We start from the raw sequence: 24,839 nt of genomic DNA, 5'->3' as shown, positions 1-24,839 counted from the left end.
CCAGCCTGCGCCGGGGAAACTAGAAGCAGCGACCTCCGGGGGTAAGGTTGCAAACCGTCTAGCTTTCCAAGAGCCCCCATCACCGACGACCGACGACTCTAAAACTCCGACGTCTCCAACCGCACCCCCTGTAACCGATGCCGTCAACGCCGATCTTGTCATTTTCATTGACGGCCACCAAGTGGCCGCTCTCGTCGATACTGGTTCGCATTTTTCGATAATAAGTCAAAAGCTGGCCGACAGGTTGAGAAAAGTGAAGACGCCGTGGACCGGGCCCAACATCAGAACTGCCGGCGGCCAGTTGATGACGCCAATCGGAAAATGCACAGCCAGGATCGTAATCGCCGGTGAAACCTTCGTAGCCACCCTCGTCATTCTCTTTGAGTGCTGCAAGGAACTTATATTGGGTATGGATTTCTTGAGAAAGTACGGTGCAGTGATTAATGTCCGTGACCTTGTCGTCACATTTTCTACGAGCTCAGTCGACGTCGACCCCGCGGAGCACCAGCGACCCCGCTTACGTATCGCCGGGTCGCTGGTGGCAGCTTCCGCCGCGAAGCTGTTCCCTCGTACCTGTTATCTGCGACAACTTGAACACCGGGACTGGTGTCGCTGAACACATCGACGCACTGGTACTGAGTCAAGGCGTTTCCATCGCCAGGGCCGTAATTAACGTACACGACGGACGTGCTGAACTCCTGCTGATGAATTTTACCAGGGAATGTCGACACATTGTTATAGGCACGGCTGTTGCTTACTTGGACGAATTTACCTCAATACAAGACTGCCTCTCAGTGGAGCACGCGACGGCCACCGTGGCCATGCCTGCCCCTGTGGTTGATATCAGTCCCACCTTGTCACCCGTCGAACGTAAAAGCCTTCTTGAGCTCATCGATGAGTTTAAGAGCTGCTTTTCATCTACGTCACGAGTCAGCCAGATGCCGCTCACTAAGCACCGTATTGTTACCGAAGCCGACGCCAGACCAATTCGGCAAAATCCTTATCGTGTGGCACCGAAAGAGCGCGAGGCGATACAAACGCAAGTGAAGACGATGCTTGAGGACGGGGTTATTCGGCCATCTATGAGTCCTTGGGCATCGCCTGTCGTGTTGGTGAAAAAGAAGGACGGTAGCCTGCGCTTCTGCGTCGACTATCGAAAACTCAACCAGATCACAAAGAAAGACGTTTATCCGCTGCCGCGTATCGATGATTCACTGGACAGGCTACGAAACGCACGTTACTTTTCGTCGATGGACTTGAAAAGCGGCTACTGGCAAATAGAAGTTGTGGGGATGCGCGACTCTCGCGCGTCCCCTGATATGGTTTTCCCGCATGGCGCGTTTCCTGTAATCCGGCTTCGCCGCGTGGCCTGCGTGATGCCCGCGGCGGTCGATGTGGTTGGGGCGCAGTGCGAGAGATGGCGCGAGTGTTGCGCTGCTAACGCCGCCTCACGGCAGGGTTACTTGGGGGCGCAGGGGAGAACAGGCGCTCTCTTTCCCGGCGGATCGGCGAACAGCGTGGACGTCCCGCGCGCGCGCCGACCCTTCTTCTGCGAGACCGTCTCGCGTGGCCGCCTTCGAACGCGTCACCGTTGGCGTGACCGTACACGCGAACGACCAGGCGTTGGGATCTAGCATGGGGCGAACATATTCGCTCGCAATCCGGTCGCGGTGAGTCGGACTTCTAGATTTGTCGCGCGCCCATCGGCATGTTTTGTGGATAGCAACTCGGCTAGCAGGCATTGATCTATGGAAGGTGCAATAAATGCCCTTGTGATTGTTTGCACTACTGTGTTGTCGTTCCTTTGTCCCAAGAGTACGGAGGAGAACCCCATATCTCCCACAAAGTTGATGAGAAAGACCGTGAGGAGACCGCTTTTGTGACGCCCGACGGACTTTATGAATTTCAGGTGCTCCCCTTCGGTTTGTGTTCTGCGCCAGCAACGTTTCAGCGACTAATGGACACGGTACTCTCAGGCCTCAAATGGCAAACCTGTCTGGTGTACCTCGACGACATGATTGTTTCCTCCGTCACGTTCGAGGAACACTTACGGAGACTAAAGACGGTCTTTGAAGCAATACGCTCAGCTGGTCTAACTTTGAAACCTGAAAAGTGCCATTTTGGCTTGAAGAACTTCAATTTCTCGGTCACGTTGTCAGTCGTGAAGGTGTCCGACCTGACCCTGATAAAATCTCTGCCGTTGCTACTTTCCCAACGCCATCAGATAAAAAGGCCGCGTGACGTTTTCTGGGCCTTTGCGCCTACTACCAACGCTTCATTGCGGACTTTTCGCGCATCGCATGGCCATTAACGAATCTAACCAGAGAAGATGTCCCCTTCGTATGGGGTGACGACCAGCAACGGGCATTTCACGACCTACGGCAACGGCTGCAGACGCCTCCCGCACACTTTGATGACGACGCTCCTACGATTCTTCATACCGACGCTAGTAATGTCGGCCTCAGCGCAGTGCTTGTACAGCGGCAGGACGGCCCCGAAAGAGTGATTGCTTACGCCAGCAGGACGCTATCAAGGGCGGAGGCAAACTACTCCACTACAGACAAAGAATGTCTCGCACTAGTGTGGGCCGTCCTGAAGTTTCGGCCATATTTGTATGGTCGGTGTTTCACCGTTGTCAGTGATCATCATGCACTTTGCCGGCTGACTAATTTAAAAGATCCAGCTGGTCGGCTAGCGCGCTGGAGTCTTCGTCTTCAAGAGTTCGACTTCCAGTTGTCTACAAATCAGGGAAACGACACACCGACGCCGACTGCCTTTCTCGGTCTCCTGTTCAGACTGCAGTGCACGACGATGATGACACGGCTTTTCTAGGCGTGCTAGATACTGTCGCCGTTTCACGCCACCAACGCGAGGACACAGAACTGGTTCCTCTTTTTGATTACTTAGAGGGAAGAACAGGCAGCGTGTCGAGGTTATTCGCCAGAGGGCTGCCTTCATTCTGCTTACGCCACGACGTTCTGTATAAAAAGAACTTTTCACCTAGTGGCAGCAGCTACGTACTCGTCATTCCCGCATCTCTTCGCGACGAAGTCCTACATGCCTGTCACAACGAGCCGACCGCTGGTCACTTGGGCTACACTCAGACATTGGCAAGAATTAGGCTAAAGTACTATTGGCCGAGACTTGCGTCGATCGTGAAACGTTACACACAGACATGCCTGGATTGCCAGCTACGCAAAGCCCTACCCGGCAAGCCAGCTGGACTGCTGCATCCTGTTCAGATACCGCAAGCGCCGTTCGAACAAATTGGCATGGACCTTTTAGGTCCGTTTCCACTGTCTACTGCCGGAAATGAATGGATAATCGTCGTCACGGATTATCTTACGCGATACGCCGAAACAGGTGCTATCCAACGTGGAACAGCAGCCGAAGCAGCGCAATTTTTTGTCGAAGCCGTCGTCCTCAGGCATGGTGCTCCCGCAGTGGTCATAACAGACAGAGGATCTGCGTTCACGGCTGCGCTTCTGGATACCGTGTTGCGACTAAGTGGTACCACTCACCGAAAGACCACGGCTTATCATCCCCAAACCAATGGGCTGACAGAACGTATGAATAAGACTCAGGCCGACATGATGAGTATGTACATCGACGTCGACCACAAGAACTGGGACGAGATTTTACCATATGTTACATTTGCGTATAACACGGCTCGCCAAGAAACAACACGCCTGACGCCTTTCAACCTCGTTTACGGACGCGAAGTGACAACAATGTTGGACGCAATGCTGCCGCACGAGTGCGGTGACGCCGAGACTGGTGCCGAGGAGTTTACGCAACGCGCAGAGGAAGCCAGGCAGTTTGCGCGTTTGCGAATCAAAGAACAACAGGAATACGATGCCCGACACTACAATCTTCGACACAGACCCGTCACGTACAACGTCGGTGACCAGGTGTGGGTCTGGACTCCGATTCGTCGGCGGGGGCTGTCTGAAAAGCTCCTGCGAAGATACTTCGGCCCATACACAGTTCTGTGCCGCATCAGCGATGTTCATTATGAAGTTGTCCCCGACAGCCATAACTGCTCCAAACGCCGGCGGCATCTGCCCGAGGTTGTGCATGTGCTTCGTATGAAGCCATACATTTCCTCATGACCTCAACTTGGCACCGTTTGTGCACAGCCTTCGGACGTTGGTGCATCAGGATGACGCCTCTTTTTTTCAAGGGGGGGGGGGGGGGGGGGGGCAAATGCCACATCCTATATGGTCGCCGCGGGTATGTGCCGGGCGATCAGAACGACGCTGAAGTAGCGCGCGAGTGGAAAAACAGAGACGACAACGACGTCGCGTTGACTGCTCTGATAAAGTGCTTCCATACGTCCTCTACGCCGGCTTTCCCGTCTTCTACTAGGCTGCGACAATATAGGGATCCTTTGTCCGCTTTGCTTTGTGCTTTGCGAGTACATTCTAAGGATCTGCTGAGGTGTTTTGAAAAATGTTTATACAGTGCAGACCGCTTATAACGTAAGTCGCGCGAGTTGTAAAAATCCGCGCTATAAGCAGTACCGCATTATAACCAAGGCATGCATTTTTTTCGGCTTTTGCCTATGCCAAACGGACCACCCACCTTTCAAACACAATTTCTTACATATTTAATTCACACACACATGGAACACAATCGCAACACAGCACAGAAACCAAGTTCTCCTGACAAGTGCAGCATCAGCGAAAGAACGCTGTTATTTTCATCTGGAGATTTTTTTTAACAGCGCTTCGAACAATTTCGTCCTCTACAAGGCTTAAGCACTGAAGCGCTTTCTCACTCAAACTGTTCTTCGCACAGTACATTTTCACTTTGCTGAGGTATTTCAAAGCGTCTTTGCACAAGACATCTGGGTCTGGCGTCGGGTCAACATCATCGTCCGCCTCGTCTTCGTTTGCAAGCTCCGCGCACCGCTGCGACGATCGCATCATCCATGCTCGCTTCCTCACAGACAGGAAGCTCCGACTCACCGGCATTGACATATTCTTGGAAGGTGTCTGTGGCGGAAACAAACTTGCTTTCAACGAGGCCGGACCATACGTCATCGGTGTTGATTATCTCATCGGCAACATTGTCACTCGGCTCATCGGTGTCAAGAGCCTCTGCATTGCCCACGAAGCCTGCTTTGTTGAAGCACTTGCTTATTGTAGTGGCTTTTACCTGCCACCCGAAGCAGCAACCATATCAATCGTGCCCCTTAAATTCACTTTAAGAGGCTGCTGCTGCTGCTCCATGCTCAGCAAAACTCTTTTGCAGATGTGTTTTTTTGTGAAGTGCCTTTACAGTTGCGATGACACCCTGGTAGAGCGGCTGACATTTTGCAGTCGTGTTGGCAGGCAGGAACTTTAACTTGACTGCAGTAAACTTTGGGTTGATGTTGTGGGCTGTGTAATTGTCGAGAATTAGCATGACCTGTCACTTCTCTGCCATTATGTCTTCATCAAACTTGCAAAGCCAGCTTGTGAACATGTCTTGCGTCATCCACGCCTTTTTTGTTGGATCTGTATGTCACTGGCAGGCACTCTCGCTTTTTTTAAAGCAACGTGGCTTCGCTGATTTTCCAATGACAAACAGGCAGCGCTTGTCGCTTACATCCATGTTAGCGCAGAACAACACAGTTATGCGCTCTTTCGAGCGCCTTGCGGCCAGAGCAGGCTTCGCCTCACAGCGCAAAAGTGCGGTTGGGCAGAAGGTTATAAAATGCGCCAGCTTCGTTGGCATTGTATATGTCTCTGTCCGTATACGTGGACAGCATGGTTTTCCAATTTAAGCTAAGCCAGACTTCGATGGACTCGTCGTTGACATCACCGCTTTCACCGCACACCCCTTTGCAGCTGATGCCATGGCGATCCTTGAATGGCTGGATCCATCCATTAAGTGGGTTGAAGTCATCGTGGCCTAAAAGAGCACCAAGGGACTTGTCTTTTTGTTGGAGCATGGGGCCACTCACTGGTATGCTCTGAGCCCTAACTTCACGGAAAGATTTGAAGATCGCTGCGTCCACGTCTTTGTACTTGTAGCTACGTACGTATTCTCTTCCATGACAGGGAAGACGAATCTTGCTGCAGTTGCTGCCGCAATTTGTCCTTGTTCTTGTATATGGTTGACACGGTTGTGTTGGAAACGCCGTATTTGGCCGCCCCCGATGCCTTCTTCAGCCTACTTTCTATGTCCCTTATAATGCATTCCTTCGTCTCCAGCAATAAGGCATGCCTCTTTCTCACACCGCTTGAAGACACCGCCAACGCCATAGTGACAAAAGCCCGATAACACACGTGCACAGAGGACAACTACGACACGACGAGATCATGACGTGCACACAACAAATGTTACAAAGAGACTGAAAAAAAAAGGGAGGGGAGTGCGCTATCGCTTCTACCCAGCACTCTGCGCAGCGTGCACCCTGATTGGACACTGCTATAATGACGAAAACACTCGCCCTCCTTCCTCTAAAGTCTCCCGCCCTTCTCTTCCTATTTGTTTTGCTTTTCGCCGCTGGTCTCCACATGCGCGCCCATGCTCCCCCTTCTCCGCGTTTGCGCACCCGGCAACCGTGCGGGTCATGCTCAACACCTCCGAGAAAAGGTTGTGCTCCGTGCACCAATGTCATGGTCGTGCGCTTAAAGGAACTGCGCTATAACCGGTATTCTGCTTCGCGTGCCTACGCAATAAATGGTCCGCCTATACATTGAGTTCTATGGGAGATATATTGGTGGTCAAAAAACTCACGCTATAACTGGTCCTGCGCTAAAAGCGGTTACGTTATAAGTGGTCTGCACTGTATACCACATGACATAGCAGTCATGCAGAGCTGACGTCACAGAGGAGAGACTAAAAAAAAAAAAACTAACTAGTAGGAATCACTCATGCCACTGTAGCAACATGAAGCTGCAAGCGAAACATGCTAACCACTCAGTTTTCATGCAACTTGAAGACTCGACAGTCTGTGTCGGATTTGTAGAGAGTGTGATGCAGGCTCCGAAAGTGGTGGTGACTGCATTTTGGAGGCAGGCTTATCCTTTTTTAAATTTGTAAAATGGGAGTTGATGATATGCAAGCAGCAGATGACAGAGGAAGTACGGGAGAACCTCGTTCATATGTTTTGGAAAAAATCGCAAGGAAAAACATACGATCCGAAGTAACTCAAAAAAATTGGACAGACTGAACTATTTTTGTCATCTACGTAATGCGAAGTGTCACACAGATCGTTGCGGCATGAGACGCTGACGCGCATTGAGCTGGTGGTGCTCCAGCGGCCCGAGAAGCGTTTTGTTGTTTTCCTGTTACGTGGTGTTTTAAGAGGGCAATGGAAAACTGAAACGAGCTCGAGCTGGTGGGTGACGCCGGATGCTGCAGAAGCGAAACGTGATGCCCACATCACGCTGCCTGCAGCCGGGAATACTGGCGCGCTTGGATTATCGCCTACTAAAAGCATGCAGTACGCTACCAATGGCACTATGCGCTGTAAAACAGATAGATGACTATGCTTATCGCAATAGGTTTGGCAGCAATAGCTGTGAATGCTGCGTGCGACGACCGGGCCGGAGATTTGCTGCTACCGGAATAAGAAAGTGTACGCACCAGCATTTTCATGTGAGACGGGCGGCTATATACTGTTCTCAATCGCACGCGCCTCGTGCCTTTTCTTGTTCACATCAGATTTAGCGGCCAGAAAATGTATCATACAATTGCAGTTTGTCGATGTACTGAACGTTGGTGCCTAAAAATTGTGTTTTCCGGGAACGTATGAACCGGTAAAAATTAGCATAACTCTAAGGGGTCACTTTTCGTGTTCTCGATTGCGAATGTTGGCACCAGGAAAGAGTACGTAACGGGAACGTATCAACAAGGTTCTACTGTATTTGTGAAGTAAAAGAGGACAGGACTGAGGGGCAAGAATAACAAGGGCTGATGCAAGCAAACAGAAGCAGGTGGTTACCAATCAGATGGCCCAGTAGCTAACAGTCGTAGAAGTGCCCGAATATAAACCAAGAGAAATCAGCCAGTAAAGGTAGCTCTCCACAGGTGCAGGTGGCAGTCATTGCAAAGTGTGGCAAAGATTTCCCAAGCATTAACAGTACTTGCACCCATTGTTTGCGCACTCTCGTGCTGCCTCACACTGTGTACACATTAATTTTCAATTGTCACTACATAAAGTTACAGGATCAGCAGTCGGCAAGCAAAAATAACACATATGCTTATCAGTACACCAACCACTATAAGTGGCCAAGAAATGAGCAAAAGCATGTGACTCTACAGTAGGCCACAGCACACCTGAGGCACGTGACCCACCAGAGGGTCACAGGAACTTGAAGAAAGAGCTCCTGTAGTTAACATGCCAACACAAACTATTCGCTCTTCCGAGTTAGTCTTAGTCATCACAGAATAGTACTATAGAGGTTATCCCTTAAGTCTTCAGCCTAACACAAAATATTATAAGACTGAGACTGACCAAGTTGCCAAGCACTTTTTATTTCAAAAAGGAAACGCATCAGCTTGTGCACGAAGAAGCAGAAGATCAGGGATGATGATGGTGATGTACATATGAATGAATGAATGTGTGTTGTTTAGTGGCACAAGGGCCAGGCATGGCCAAAGAGCGCCATGCCAGTGTTAGTGACTTTGCAGTGAAGTAATAGTTCTATGTAGTTGATGTGATGTGGCTGTACAGTGCGTAAAATCTATGTGTAATAAGATTATGGCAATGACTAATGACATGTACTATGAACCTTAAAGTGCATTGGGAAAAAATGCTATTATATACACCTCAGATGAAAAAATTGGCTAAAGCACTATTGCCTCACCAGAGCCCTTGAAACACAAGGGCCTGGAGGCATGTGCTATACAATACTACTATTGCAGCGGCATCCTCTGAAGAGAGAAAGTGCTACGAATGTGTGGGACTAAAACATGTAAGACAACATCTTTCAGAAAACCTAGGACTGTGTTGTTATCAAAAAATGGTTCTGGACTGAGAAACGTTACAGGATGAAAAGGGATGTGCTGCCAGTATGCTAGGAAAAAATGTCTCTCTCAGATACGGCTTCCTGATACTCCAGGAGGACGTGGAGGACGGTCAGCCTCACCCCACATCTACCACAGGTTGGAGGTTCATTTCTAGTAAGTAGAAAATTATGGGTGCCAAAGGTGTGTCCTGTTCTGAGACGACAGAATAGAACATCTGTTAAGCGTGATTTTGTTGCAGAGGGCCAGAAACCTAATTGTGGCTTTATTACGTGCAGCTTATTATTTGTTTCCGCGTCCCGCAAGCATTGCCAGTGGTTTTGCAGTTTCCTTTGTTAAAAAGGCCTCAGATCTGTGGCAGGGACTGCAGCAGTAAAATTAATAGCTTGCGATGCAATTGGCGTGGCCATCTTGTCTGCCAGAACATTACCCTCGATGCCCCGATGGCCAGGCACCCTGCATATGATGACATGCTGGTTACATATATACGCTTTACATAGGATGGAATATAGTTCATTGATTAGTGGATTTTTGTGCTTACAAAATGACATTAAGGCCTTCACAGCACTTAGGAAGTCCGTATACATAACAGATTTTTTGAGTTTTGTTTTCCTTATATGCTGCATAGCCGACAATAGTGCGTAGACCTCAGCCGTAAAGATGCTTGTTTCTGGATGCAGTACATCGGATTCCGAGAAGGATGGACCGACGGCTGCATTGGACACCCCAGCATGTGACTTGATTCGTTTGTGTAGAGCTCTGTGCAGGGGTGCTTGTACTGGAGTTCTAGGAAATGCATTCGGATTTCGATCTCTGGAGCGTGGTTTGAAACTTCTAGAAAAGATATATCACGTTCTATCAGCTGCCACTCCCAAAGCGGTAGCAGCTTAGCTGGAGGCACTAAGCGATGTTCGAGGAGAGGGACATCCATTTGAATGCTAAGCTCCCTCACATGCAGTGAAAAAGGCTGTCTTACAGAGGGACGATTACAAAGAGTGTAGCACATGTCATATTGTTAATGGTATTAGAACACGGATGTTGATGATTAGAGTGAACATTCAGAAAATATGTTAGGCCAATGTATGTTCTCTGCAGATGGAGTGACCACTCATTTGATTCTACATACAAACTTGCAATGGGACTTGTTCTGAAAGCGCCAGTGGCCAGTAGGATTCCCAGATGGTGGACCGGATCTAGCATGTTTAGCACGCTTGAGGCAGCAGAATAATAGATCATGGCACCGTAGTCCAACCGTGATCGAATGAGGCTCTTGTAAAGATTCATTAAACATTTCCTGTCGCTGCCCCATGTTGTGTGGGATAAAACTTTCAATAAGTTCATTGTTTTTAAGCATTTCACCTTGAGTTATTTCATGTGTGGAATAAAAGTTAGTTTAGAGTCAAGTATAATGCCTAAAAACTTGTGCTCTTTATTTACAGGTATTTATTGCCCATACATTTCGATATAGGGATCTGCAAATGAGCCCTTTCTTCCTTGTGAAAAGTACACAAGAACTTTTGTTGGGGTTCACTTTAAATCCGTTTTTATCTGCCCATTTAGACTTTCGGCACTTTATTAAAGCCCTGTTGTACTTGTCTTTCACACACTGCAAGGTTGCAGGATTTGAAACCTATTTGTATGTCGCCTACGTAGACGGAATAAAAAATAGCTGGTGGTAATGAAGCATGAAGAATGTTCATTTTCACGATAAAGAGCATGCAGCTAAGCACGCCTCCTTGGGGTACACCAGTTTCTTGTATAAAAGGTCGCAACAATATGTTGCTGATTTTCATGCGGAAGGTACGATTGGACAATTAGCTTTCTATTATGTTTAGCATATTTCCACAGATGCCCATTTCCAACAAGTCTCGCAAGATCCCATAACGCCATGTTGTGTCATACACCTTCTTCATATCGAGGAATATTGATAAGAAAAACTGTTTATGTACAAATGCATCCCAGATATTTCCTTCAATGAGCACAAAATGATCAGTTGTGGGCCGCCCTTCTCAGAAGCCACACTGATAGGGATCAAGCATATTGTTCAGTTCAAAGAAATATATGAGTCGATGATTAATCTTTTTTTCAAAAAGCTTACACAGGCAACTTGTAAGAGCTATCAAGCGATAACTTGCCGCCAAGGAATGGTCTTTACCCAGCTTCAAGACGGGAATAACAATAGCTTCCTTCCATGAGGATGGGAGGTATCCGGCATCTCAGATAGAGTTGAATAGTGCCAGAAGTGTAATCTGTGTGTTGGTGTGTAAGTTTTTAATCATGTCATACAAGATTCTATCAGCTCCCGGTGCAGAGCTTCTACATGCACTCAAGGCTCCGCAATATTAAAAGGACGGTTGCATGGTTCATTGAGTCGGCATTTACGATCCAGTGACTTAGGTTCAGCTACTTGTTTATATTTAAGGAATGATTTTGTGTAATGTGTGGAGCTTGATACATGCCCAAAGTGTTCGCCTAGAGCACTGGCCTGGTCTTTCAGGGTAATCCCTTGGTCATCAACTAAGGGCAATGGGTGGATTTGCTGCCCCTTTAGCTTTCTTAGGCCATTCCATACATTAGACTCTTGAGTGTAGGATGTTATGTCCGAGAGAAACCTCTCCCAACTAGCCCTTCTTGCCTGTCTCCGTATGTGCCTTCCTTGTAATTTTACCAGTTTAAATTCTATGAGATTTGCTGCAGTCGGGGAGTGACGCAGTAAACCCCACGCTTTGTTTTGTTTCTTTCGTGCCAGTCTGCACTGCTCATTCCACCAGGGGACCCATCTTCTACATGAGAGACCTTGTGTTTGCGGAATGAATTCTTCAGCTGCGTTGAGTATAAAACAAGTAAAATACGCTACTGCGTCGTCTATGCTGAAATCAGTGATAAGATGTCATGATAAGTAAGTAGATTCCTTAAAATTATTCCATTTGGCGGAGGCTAGTTTCCACCGGGGGACATGTGGAGGGCATTCATATTGATGTATTAAATTTAACATTAGAGGGATGTGGTCATTTCCATAAGAATTTTTGGTTCCATTCCTTTGCAAGTCAGGGAAAATTGAAGCAGAGCCAATGGACAGGTCTATTGATGAATATGAATTATGATGATTATAATATTTTGGCTCCTTCTTATTGAAGACACACGCACCGGAATTTACGAGAAAATTTCCAATGAAACGACCTCTCGCGTTGCATCGCGAGTCTCTACACATGGTGTTGTGGGCATTAAAATCACCTGTGTGTGTGTAGCAGTCTGGAAGCTGATCAATTAGGTTATAAAAATCACTTTTTCCGAGATGACAATTTGGGGGTATGTATATGGAACATACAGTGAGCAATTTATTAAAAGAATTGCCCGAACTGACACTACCTCAAAGGGCGTCTGAAGGGCGACATGATGACAAGCTATAGACTTGTCGTTAACTATTGCTACACTGCCAGACGAGACATTCACCTCGTTGCCGTCTTTACGATAGATGGTGTAGTGACGAAGAAAGTTTCCGTGTGTGGGGTTTCAGATGTGTCTCTTGAACACACAGCAACTTTGGCTTATGCTTCTGTAGAAGTTCTGTAATGTCATCTAGATTATGAAGAAGCGCTGGACGCTTTTCCGAGCACTGCGTTTGATGTGAATGCCTCAACCCTTTGGACAAGACCTTTGAGGCTACCGGACCGGAGGTCAATGGTCCCTTCTGCTGGGGTGTCAGAACAGCACTAGTTGTAGCCGCCGGGGGGACGGATGGCATCGCTGCTGGCTCACTGCACGTGGGCCAGACAGCCGCCGGAAGCCGTTGTGTCCCCGCCCCCTGATGCGCCACATTGACAAAGCTGTTCTTGGGCAGGTATGAAACCCGCCTGCGTGCCTCCTTGAATGATATGTTCTTTTTACTTTGATTGTTAGTATTTGTTTTTCTTTTTTTCATGATGGGCAGGACCATGAGTACGCAGCATGCTCCCCATCACAGTTCACACAGTGGACAGAGTTTTGACATGATTCAGAGAGGTGTTCGTTAGCACTGCATTTCACACAGGTCTGACGGTCTCAGCAGTTCTGTGAACTGTGGCCAAATTGCTGGCACTTAAAGCATCGCAGAGGATTTTGAATGTACGGTCTGGCTCGAATCTTCACATACCCTGTCTCGATAGTGTCGGGGGGTTGCATGAGCCAAATGTAAGTATTAGGTGCTTGGTATCAATCTCTTTTCGGTCACGCCTCATTTTAATTCTTTTCACATTGGTCACATTCTGGTTATTCCAACCCTCTAGCAGTTCGCTCGGCTTCAGACAATTCTATCAGATCAACATCGAAGACAACGTTCCGGGTAGTATTCATGGTACAGTGTGGGGTCACTGTTACTGGAACATCCCCCACCGAATACAAGATTTGCAGTTTTTCATGTTGTTTCTGACCCCGGAGCTCTAGAAATAGATCACCACTAGCCATTTTCGGTGCTTTGTAACCGGGACCAAAAAGTTCAGTCAGAGATTTCGAGATGACAAAGGGCGAGATTATTCTCTCACTGTCTTTTCAGGTTTATCAGAGTGGATTGCATGAAAGCGGGGAAAGTTCTGCATTCAATTGCCAAAAAACAAAGACATCTTCTGTGCGCCCTCGCTTTAAGGGGCGATAAGGAAGTGGGGGAAGGAAGTTGCCATGAATACACATAAAAAATTTGTCAGCGGCACCAGTCAGCCACCACGGAACCTAACGAGGGGACGCTGCAGGACCTTGAAAGAGCAGGTCCTGCATATGCCAGCTGTACGACAATAATATAACCAAATGTAGTGTATCCAAGGTTGGTTAACCACAGAAGGTTAACCCTTGCTGCCCAGAAGATTGGAAGCAAAAACAAATATGGATAAGATAGGAAAGTTTAAAAGTGAAGGAGAAAGATGAAGGTTGGAGAGAAGAGTAGGAAAACGCAACTACCGATTTCCCCCGGGTGGGTCAGTTCGGGGGTGCCGTCTACGTGAAGCTGAGGCCAAAGAGGTGTGTTGCCTTTGCCTAAGGGGCCTTAAAGGTCCAAGCACCCAGCATCGGCTCCACCCCAGGATACCCGTTTTCCCGGACACTGCTAAGCCACGCCCGGTTAGACGCAAGAGGGTCAAAAATTGAATTATGGGGTTTAACGCGCCAAAACCACTTTCTGATTATGAGGCACGGCGTAGTGGAAGACTCCGGAAATTTCGACCACCTGGGGTTCTTTAACGTGCACCTAAATCTAAGTACATGGGTGTTTTCGCATTTCGCCCCCATCAAAATGCAACCGCCGTGGCCGGGATTCGATCCCGCGACCTCGTGCTCAGCAGCCCAACACCATAGCCACTGAGCAACCACAGCGGGTACGCAGGAGGGTCCAACCCTTGTGTGCACAGGTACATGGTGTGGCAACACACCAAACGCCTGCTGATGCAGATGCCCCTGTGGGGGATGTACACCCAGCAGCAAAATAAGCCGGGGCACGCGAGCGGCGGCCGAAATCAGATAAAACTGCATCACTGCGCTATTTGACGTTGAGCTTCTGGGGTCAAGACATCGCGGTGGGCGTGCGCGTCCTTTCAGGCTTGCAGCCATGTCCTTTTGATTGCTCGCCATGTACTAGCTGACTACATGTAGTGTTTGGCGATAGGGGTAGCTTTCTTTATTTAATCCGTCGCGCACTCAGTTCGACGGGGACACGTTGGGGGCATGGCAGTGGGTGTGAAGCCTACGCTGCTCGCTTTGTCTCGACCAGACAGATAACGCATAGCAGCCAGACTTTTTTTTTTTTTTCAGAATGCTATCGTTCACCGCTGCTGGCACGTGTTTTTGTTAACTTATGTAACCACGCAGAACGCGTTGTGATTTCCATGCTTGCTATAGGCGATCACAACGCCTGAAGGAGTGCCATCACACAACATAGCAAGAATTGCATCGTTAGACCTCCTGTCCGAAAGCTTGCAGATAAGTTTTTGAGTTTCACCACGCGAAGCAACGGTTTGTCTGCTTTCCATGACAACTCAATGCAGCATCACGTATTAAAGGGGATGAGTGTTCTATTAGTGTCCGCAGCAGCGGCCTAGTGGTTATGGTGCTTGGCTGCTGACCCAATAGACGCAGGTTCGATCCTGACCACAGCGGTCGCATTTTCGATGTAGGCGAAAATGCTAGAGGCCCGTGTATTGTGCATTATCAGTGCACGTCAAAGAACCCCAGGGGTTACAAATTTCCGGAGCCCTGTACTATGGCGTCCCTCATAATCATATCGTGGTTTTGGCACATAAAACCTCAGCAGTCATTAGTGTTTTATTATTGGGCACATGTGTCGCACTAAAAATTTGAAGGCAACGTCATTCTGCCCGGCTGTTTTATGTCACTGTGTACTATTAAGGCACTGATAGAACTTTATCGTCATGTTAACATATTTTGCTCCTTCGCATATGCAGAAATTTTCCTTGGCTGTAATAATACTGAGGAGTTGTCAAATTATCCCCACGAATGAAATTATCTGCTAATCTCAATTGAGAAATAAATACATGGCAAGTAACATCAATGTTCATAAATAACTTCTGTTAGCAGCACCTCGAATACACGTGTTTCAAGTTATTTGTACGATGCTATGGTTTCAAGGTGTATGTAGTACAACCCGTATTGTAAGCTTTCATTTACCGACTGCAATATCACTTTTCTTCATATTTCTTTCTGTCCATTCTGGTTCTTTTAAAATTGCAGGTATCACCCTGGCTATACTCAGAGCGTTCTTTCAAGTGGCGGTGTGCAGTCTCTGTGTGAGGTGCCATGAGCAAAGATGGGCTAGGGCCTCTTGTCCGCATTGATGGGAAATTCACGGCATCATCTTACAGTTTTCTGCTTCAAGACACCATGCTCCCATATGTGCTGGATGGACCCTTCCCCGATGGCCGTTTCCTTTTCTAGCAGGACAAAAGCCCCGTACATGTGACTGGTAAGGTGACCGACGTGCTTGAGAACTTTGGTGTGCGCACGTTGCTGTGGCCTCCGAATGGCACGGATGCAAACCCCATCGAAAATGTGTGGGCGCGCATGAAGTCGGCTTTGTCCAAACCCAACTTGTCCAGGGCAACGGCGGACGCACTCTGGAACCCCATTCGTGAGGAGTGGGATCTCCTTTGATCTGACAGCGAATATGTCGCCTCGCTTTACATTTACAGTTCGATGCTAAGGAGGATGTCGGAGATCATTTCCGCGGGCAGTCACTTCACCCACTACTAAATTTGTGCAGCAATGTCCGGGACGCAGATAATACATTTTGCCAATGCTATATTTTGCGTGCCCTCAGACTAAGTAGCTTTCATTTTTGTTCTTTTATGGCCAACCTATAACTGCACCGATATCTGCTCGCATTATTTTTGACTCGTCTACTAGCCTATTTTTTTGGTGACCTGCCTATCTCATCTCATTTGATTTAAATGAACTGATTTCTTCGGCTCAATGCCTCTTTGTTTTCTGTGCCCTCATTCGTATTTCATGATCACACGGGGCATTTCAACCAAACAGAAAATACAAACAGGCAAACTAACGCTGTATGTGGCACCATTTGTCACCGAGACAAGAAACGTTATCTCTTTAATCAGGGCAACTCGAGCAGCGTACGCTTCACCCTCACCGTGGCCCCGTCAGGCTGAATGCGTCACGGATTGAATAAAAAGAGCGACCCCTACCTGGCAACATTTAACGCTAGAACGTTATCTAGTGAGGCGAGTCTAGCAGTGCTATTGGAGGAATTAGAGGGCAGTAAATGGGATATAATAGGGCTCAGTGAAGTTAGGAGGCCAAAAGAAGCATATACAGTGCTAAAAAGCGGGCACGTCCTGTGCTACCGGGGCTTAGCGGAGAGACGAGAACTAGGAGTCGGATTCCTGATTAATAAGAATATAGCTGGTAACATACAGGAATTCTATAGCATTAACGAGAGGGTGGCAGGTCTTGTTGTGAAACTTAATAAGAGGTACAAAATGAAGGTTGTACAGGTGTACGCTCCTACGTCCAGTCATGATGACCAGGAAGTTGAAAGCTTCTATGAAGACGTGGAATCGGCGATGGTTAGAGTGAAAACAAAATACACTATACTAATGGGCGACTTTAATGCCAAGGTAGGCAAGAAGCAGGCTGGAGACAAGGCAGTGGGGGAATATGGCATAGGCACTAGGAATAGCAGGGGAGAGTTATTAGTAGAGTTTGCGGAACAGAATAATATGCGGATAATGAATACCTTCTTCCGGAAGCGGGATAGCCGAAAGTGGACGTGGAGGAGCCCGAACGGCGAGACTAGAAATGAAATAGACTTCACACTCTGCGCTAACCCTGGCATCATACAAGATGTGGACGTGCTCGGCAAGGTGCGCTGCAGTGACCACAGGATGGTAAGAACTCGAATTAGCCTAAACTTGAGGAGGGAACGGAAGAAACTGGTACATAAGAAGCCGATCAATGAGTTAGCGGTAAGAGGGAAAATAGAGGAATTCCAGATCAAGCTACAGAACAGGTATTCGGCTTTATTTATTTTATTTATTTATTTATTTACAGAGTACCTACATCGCCATAAAGGCATTACGTAGGGGGGAACAAAATATAACCAGTAATACAGAGAAGCTTTTGGACAGATATACTCACAAACAGAAGCACTACAATAGCTGTTAGAGAAAGTCATACAAGTAACGTGAAACAAGCAGGTTCCAAGATATATAACACATACATTTGTTTTACAAGAGCGCCGTCACAGCATTGAATAGAATAGTTCGTTATTTGACACATTTACTATATCATTTGGTAAGCTGTTCCATTGTCTAATTGATTTGAGGAAAAAAGAGTAGTAAAAAGTGTTTGTTCTGCAGTTATAGGCTGAAATCTTTTTGTTGTTATCACAGCGAGTCGATATATAATCTGGTTCCAGGAGATACTTATAGCGATTAATACCTGTCTGATTATTATATATTCGGTGCAATAGTTTAAGCCTTAACTTCTGCCTACGCATATGTAATAGATCCCATCCTAAAGTGGCCTTCATTTCGGAAACGCTAGAGAACGGGCTGTAATTATTGCAAACAAACCTTACTGCTTGGTTCTGTAGTTTCTCCAGTCTTTTAATGAGGTAATCTTGATAGGGATCCCATATTACGCAAGCATAATCAAGTATTGTTCTAACATGTAAGAAGTATAAAGTTTCTTTAACTTCGCGTGTCGCCTGTTTAAAATTTCTGCGAATAAAATGTAACATCCTACTAGCTTTTGCTATGACAGTGTCAATCTGTTTATGCCAAGTGAGTGATTCGGTAAAATGGACTCCTAAATACTTATATTCCGATTGTATGTTGATAAGCGTGCCATTGATGTTATATCGGTGCTGAAATTTTGATAATTTTCTGGAAAAACTTACGCTACTGCACTTTTTTATATTTAAATTCATGTTCCATTTTTTACACCAGATCGCTACCTAATCTAAATCTGTTTGCAATGTATCTATGTCATCTTCAGTGGTAATTTCTCTGTAAATCACACAGTCATCAGCAAATAGTTTTATGGGTGATGGAATTAGTTCGACAATGTCATTTATGTAGATTTAAAATAACAAGGGGCCCAGTACGCTTCCCTGAGGAACGCCCGAAGAAACAGTTATTGGTGAAGATGCAACATTGTTTAGGACAACAGGCTGGGTTCTTCAATTTAGGTAGTTTCGTATCCAATTTTGAACGTTTTCGTTTATATTTAATGCAGCAAGCTTTACATCTAGGAGCTTATGGGACACAATATCGAAAGCTTTTTGAAAATCAATAAACACCGCGTCTACCTGACTATTGTTATCAATGGTTTTAGATAAGAAGTGCTGGAATTCTATTAGTTGTGTGTTGCAGGAATAACCTTTTCGGAATCCGTGCTGGGAAGGTGTAAAAAAGCGTTTAAGTCAAGGAATGCAGATATGTTACTATATAAAATGTGTTCGAATATTTTGCAACATATTGACGTTAGTGAAATCGGCCTATAGTTTTCTCCGAGTTTTCTATCGCCCGATTTAAAAACTGGTGTCACGCTTGCCGTTTTCCAATCTTGGGGAATGAGGCCTGTTTCAAGGGAAAGCTTATAAATGATCGTTAAATACGGAGAAATGATGCTATGATATTCTATAAGGACCACTGGGGATATTCCATCAGGTCCAATTGCTTTTGTGTCATCTAAATGCCGTAATAAAGAGTCGACGCCACTAACATCAAATTCAATGTCTGGCGTCATATCGCCTTGATTGGCGTTGTTCAAAAGTGAAGTCTCCCCGGCAGGTAATAGCGAAAACACAGATTGCAAGTACTTGTTGAAGCATTCCGCCCTCCGATAGTCCGACGTCATGGTTTTGCCGTCAACAGTTAAAGATGGTATTGATATGTCTTCTTTTCGATTTTGTTTTACATATTTCCAAAAAGATTTTGGGTTTTCTCTCAAGTCCTTGTTTAATTTAACAAAGAAGGTATCTTTGGCAGATTTAATTGTTGCTTTCAATAGCTTATTTATCTCTTGCAAGCGTTTCTGATTTGCCAGACTGGTGTCGGCAGAAAATGTTTTATACGTTTGTCTTGCTTTCCTTATAAGTTTACGTATTTCTACGTTAAACCAAGGTTTTTGTTTTTTTCGTTGCCGCTGGTACCTGCATGGAACATGAATTTCGACTAGTTTAAGTATTTTGTCCCGAAATGCTGACCACAAAGCTTTTTTATATATTGGAAAGCAGGAAAGAAATTTTCAAGTTCGGTCCTGATAGCAGCATAGTCTCCTCTGTCGTAGCTGTACACTTTTCTTTGCGGAATTTGCGCCATCCGTACTCGCTGTATGTTAAGTTCTATGACAACTGCCCTGTGGTCACTAATACCTGGGCAAACAGTAACTTTTGATATTATGTTCGGCTCATTGCAAAGTACTAAGTCTAGAATTGCATTTTCTCGCGTAGGTTCCAGTATGTACTGCTGCAATCCATTTAATCCGAGCAGTTCTTCGAACTCTGCGTAAATACAGGACCTATTACCAGCCACACATCCGGCATTCCAGTTGAAGTCTGGCAAATTGAAATCCCCCCCTAGAAATACGCTATTAGGCAGGAGAGATAGCATCTCAGACAGCAATCCGAATGAGTCGCTGTTGCCGGGTGGGCGGTAGAATGTCCCGTACACTACATTGTTTCCGTTAGGCAATTTCACAAGGCACCATACAGACTCAGAATCGTTTTCAAATAAAATTTGTGTACTTGACAATGCATTTGATATTAAAATGAATACTCCCCCGCCATGTCCATGCCTATCTTTCCGATAGACAGTAAAACCAGGCGGAAAGATTTCTACATCAGGTATATCCTTGTCTAACCATGATTCGGTGCCCATCACAATCTGAGGTTTAACAGTGGCTACTAAAGACATGAAGTTATCGACTTTGTTCTTTATGCTGCGACAATTTACAAGCAGGACAGAGAGCCGTTCAGGCTGCGAGCAACGTGCTGAGTTATCTTTCGGAGGAACGGGATTCAGAATGTGTCATTTGCCTCTGTCCAGTCGCGCGTGCACCTGAAGTGGAACCGGCATCCGCATATCGCTATCCCAGACAAACGTTTGCCCATTGATGATCAATTTATCATAACTTAAGTGAACACGATTTTCTTTGTTCTCTCTTTTTTCTTTCGCATAATTCCAAAGCTGACGTCTTTTTTCTTGTACGGCTCGGCTGAAATCTTCAGAGATGCTGTACGAAGTGCCTTTTATTCTGTGAGCGTTTTTAAAGACATTTTCTCTAGCCTTCTACCTTGAAAAGCATGCTACTATGGGCCGGTTTTTGCCTTCTCTGAAAACGCCTACGCGATGAGCCCGTTCAACCAAAATATCATCAAGTTTCATCACATCTTTGCATATTCCACTTATTAGTTTTTCAGACGCCTCCCACGTCTCGTTATGCTCCCTGTCAGGCAACCCTAAAAAGACCAGATTCTGTCTACGGCTTCTATTTTCCAAGTCGTCTAGTTTAGCCATAAATTTATCTTCCATTTTTTCCACCCGAGCAATACGACCTTCTACATTGTTTGTCTTCTCTATTAAGCCCATAATTTTGGATTCTAATTCACATTGTCTTGTAGTAATTTCCGTTAACTTCGCAAGCACAGTTTCCTGACCTGTTTTCATTTCTAACTCAGGAAGAGGACCTTAGTGTTGAAGCAATGAACGACCATCTTGTGGGCATCATTAAGGAGTGTGCAATGGAAGTCGGTGGCAACTCCGTTAGGCAGGGTACCAGTAAACTATCGCAGGAGACGAAATATCTGATCAAGAAACGCCAATGTATGAAAGCCTCTAACCCTACAGCTAGAATAGAACTGCCAGAACTTTCGAAGTTAATCAATAAGCGTAAGACAGCTGACATAAGGAAGTATAATATGGATAGAATTGAACATGCTCTCAGGAATGGAGGAAGCCTAAAAGCAGTGAAAAAGAAACTAGGAATTGGCAAGAATCAGATGTATGCGTTAAGAGACAAAGCCAGCAATATCATTACTAATATGGATGATATAGTTCAAGTGGCTGAGGAGTTCTATAGAGATTTATACAGTACCAGTGGCACCCACGACGATAATGGAAGAGAGAATAGTCTAGAGGAATTCGAAATGCCACAGGTAACGCCGGAAGAAGTAAAGAAAGCCTTGGGAGATATGCAAAGGGGGAAGGCAGCGGGGGAGGATCAGGTAACAGCAGATTTGTTGAAGGATGGTGGACAGATTGTTCTAGAGAAACTGGCCACCCTGTATACGCAATGCCTCATGACCTCGACCGTACCGGAATCTTGGTAGAATGCTAACATAATCCTAATCCATAAGAAAGGGGATGCCAAAGACTTGAAAAATTATAGACCGATCAGCTTTCTGTCAGTTGCCTACAAACTATTTACTAAGGTAATCGCAAATAGAATCAGGAACACCTTAGACTTCTGTCAACCAAAGGACCAGGCAGGATTCCATAAAGGCTACTCAACAATAGACCATATTCACACTATCAATCAGGTGATAGAGAAATGTGCGGAATATAACCAACCCTTATATATAGCTTTCATTGATTACGAGAAAGCGTTTGATTCTGTCGAAACCTCAGCAGTCATGGAGGCATTACGGAACCAGGGTGTAGACGAGCCTTGTAAAAATACTGAAAGATATCTATAGCGGCTCCACAGCCACCGTAGTCCTCCATAAAGAAAGCAACAAAATCCCAATAAAGAAAGGCGTTAGGCAGGGAGATACGATCTCTCCGATGCTATTCACAGCGTTTTTACAGGAGGTATTCAGAGACCTGGATTGGGAAGAATTGGGGATAAAAGTTAATGGAGAATACCTTAGTAACTTGCGATTCGCTGATGATATTGACTTGCTTAGTAACTCAGGGGACCAATTGCAATGCACGCTCACTGACCTGGAGAGGCAAAGCAGAAGAGTGGGTCTAAAAATTAATCTGCAGAAAACTAAAGTAATGTTTAACAGTCTCGGAAGAGAACAGCAATTTACAATAGGTAGCGAGGCACTGGAAGTGGTAAGGGAATACATCTACTTAGGGCAGGTAGTGACGGCGGATCCGGATCATGAGACGGAAATAATCAGAAGAATAACAATGGGCTGGGGTGTGTTTGGCAGGCATTCTCAGATCATGAACAGCAGGTTGCCATTATCCCTCAAGAGAAAAGTGTATAGTAATAGCTGTGTCTTACCAGTACTCACCTACGGGGCAGAAACCTGGAGGCTTACGAAAAGGGTTCTACTTAGGTAAATTGAGGATGACGCAGTGGGCTATGGAAAGAAGAATGATAGGTGTAATGTTAAGGGATAAGAAAAGAGCAGATTGGGTGAGGGAACAAACGCGAGTTAATGACATCTTAGTTGAAATCAAGAAAAAGAAATGGGCATGGGCAGGACATGTAATGAGGAGGGTAGATAACCGGTGGTCATTAAGGGTTACGGACTGGATTCCAAGAGAAGGGAAGCGTAGCAGGGGGCGGCAGACAGTTAGGTGGGCGGATGAGATTAAGAAGTTTGCAGGGACGACATGGCCACAATTAGTACATGACCGGGTTGTTGGAGAAGTATGGGAGAGGCCTTTGCCCTGCAGTGGGCGTAACCAGGCTGATGATGATGATGATGAGTAAAAGGGCATGGCTGCGAGCGAAAAAGGACGCGCATACGCAATGTGATGTCTCGACACCAGACGCTCGACGTCAGATGGCGCGCCGATGCTATTTTATCTGATTTCGGCCAGAAAACAATGAAATACGTTAATGGTACTTACACTAACTCACGCCTGTCGTGGAAGCGGCCAGCCTAGCTGCAGCTTAGAGAACAACTAAATGGGGAGTTTAAGGCTTGAGGGGATCCTTGACTATAACACATTCCCTGATGTTGTGTTCCCGGCATGGCTCTCGTGTCTCCTGTAATCTAGCTTCTTCCCATAGCTAAGCACTGGCAGCGGTCGGTGTGGTAGCAGCACATTACGAGAGATGGTGCGAGTGTTGCCCTGCTAGCACCACCTATCAGCGGGTTTAGTCGGGCGTGACAAGGAGTAGGCTCTTCCTCTTTGGCTCAGGGTCGGCAAGCGGTGCGGACGTTCCGCGTGCATGCCAATCTATGCTTCTGAGAGATTGTCTTGCAAGGCATAGGAGCAGGACACCAGAATGGACGAACACGATCGTTTGAACGCACCACCGTTCGCATGACCGTACACGCAAATGACCAGACATTGGTGTCCAGCATGGCGTGAACATATTCAATCGATATCCAGACGCGGTGAGTCGGACTTCTCAGATTTGTCACGTGCCCATCGGCATGTTCTGTGGATAGAAATTTGGCTAGCAGGCGTTAGTGTATGAAAGGTTAATAAATGCTCTTGTGATTGTTTGCACTACTATGTTGTCGTTCCTTTGTCCCAAGAGCATGTGTGAGAACCCACATCTGGCTGCCCAAAGTAGATCTCTTGGGGCATTGAATGATAGTTTGGGCAGTTTTGCTCGGTTCGAGATAACCTTTGTTTGAACCGAAACATAGGCACTGTGTGGATTTTGATCGCTAGCGTTGACAGCATGCTTTTTTGAGCGAGGTGACGGTGCTGTAGCGTTTGAACTTTTCAACAAGCTAAGCCTTCTCGCAAGTGTTATGAAGAACATTTGTCGGTACAAAAACCACATGCTCTACATTCTGGGAGAGCGAGGCTTAGCACCTGCAGAGCATTGGCACGTGTAAAACGAGTGAGTATGCAAGCATTGTGGGTGGTCCGAGTTTGTTATCGTAGTAGTAGGTTGTATCAATTGTATAGATTATAGAGATTAGATATATAGATAGATAGTATAGATTATAGAGTATAGATTGTAGAGATTGTATAGTATTGTAATAGACTGTAAATAGCTTCTTTTATCTCTTTGACTCTGGAAGTCATGGCTTGGGGAGCCAGGTGGCCGCGGGGCCATGGGTGCCACCAACAGCTGTCTGGTATTGCATCTGGCACCTGGCACTCCGACCTCATCTAGGACAGTGAGTGCCATCAACTTGGATGCCGTGTGCACGAAGCGAAGTAGGACCCCCTCACATAGCTGATGCCTCTTTGCAGCTGCCTGTTTTGCACCCATTTTGAGTGTTGTTTTTGGATGCCGGTTGTCAGGGTAGCGACTCAGTAGGACTAAGGCATTACAAAGCTGCGTGTCGCACGTGGAGGCACGCAACCTGGCGGACTGTGGGTTGAGGTGTCGCACTTTGCTTCCCTCATTCCAGATAGCCTCACAAGAATTGAAATTACTCGTTTGACTCAAGAAAGCGAGCTTTGTTCACATGAATTTAGCATCTGAGTAGCCACCTGATCTTTTGC

At 46.3% G+C, this 24,839-nt stretch overlaps 1 protein-coding gene and 1 pseudogene across 3 annotated transcripts in view; both read right to left on the bottom strand.

The window, feature by feature from the left end:
* LOC126545444 (uncharacterized) overlaps window positions 1–24,839 on the bottom strand; it is a 244,514-nt gene that overhangs the window by 183,035 nt on the left and 36,640 nt on the right. The window lies entirely within an intron of this gene.
* On the bottom strand, window positions 4,873–24,603 carry LOC140215330 (uncharacterized; annotated as a pseudogene).

Source organism: Dermacentor andersoni, chromosome 1 (assembly GCF_023375885.2).
Source record: "Dermacentor andersoni chromosome 1, qqDerAnde1_hic_scaffold, whole genome shotgun sequence".
NCBI classification, from domain to species: Eukaryota; Metazoa; Arthropoda; class Arachnida; order Ixodida; family Ixodidae; genus Dermacentor; species Dermacentor andersoni.
This window is presented reverse-complemented; position numbering and strand designations above follow the sequence as displayed.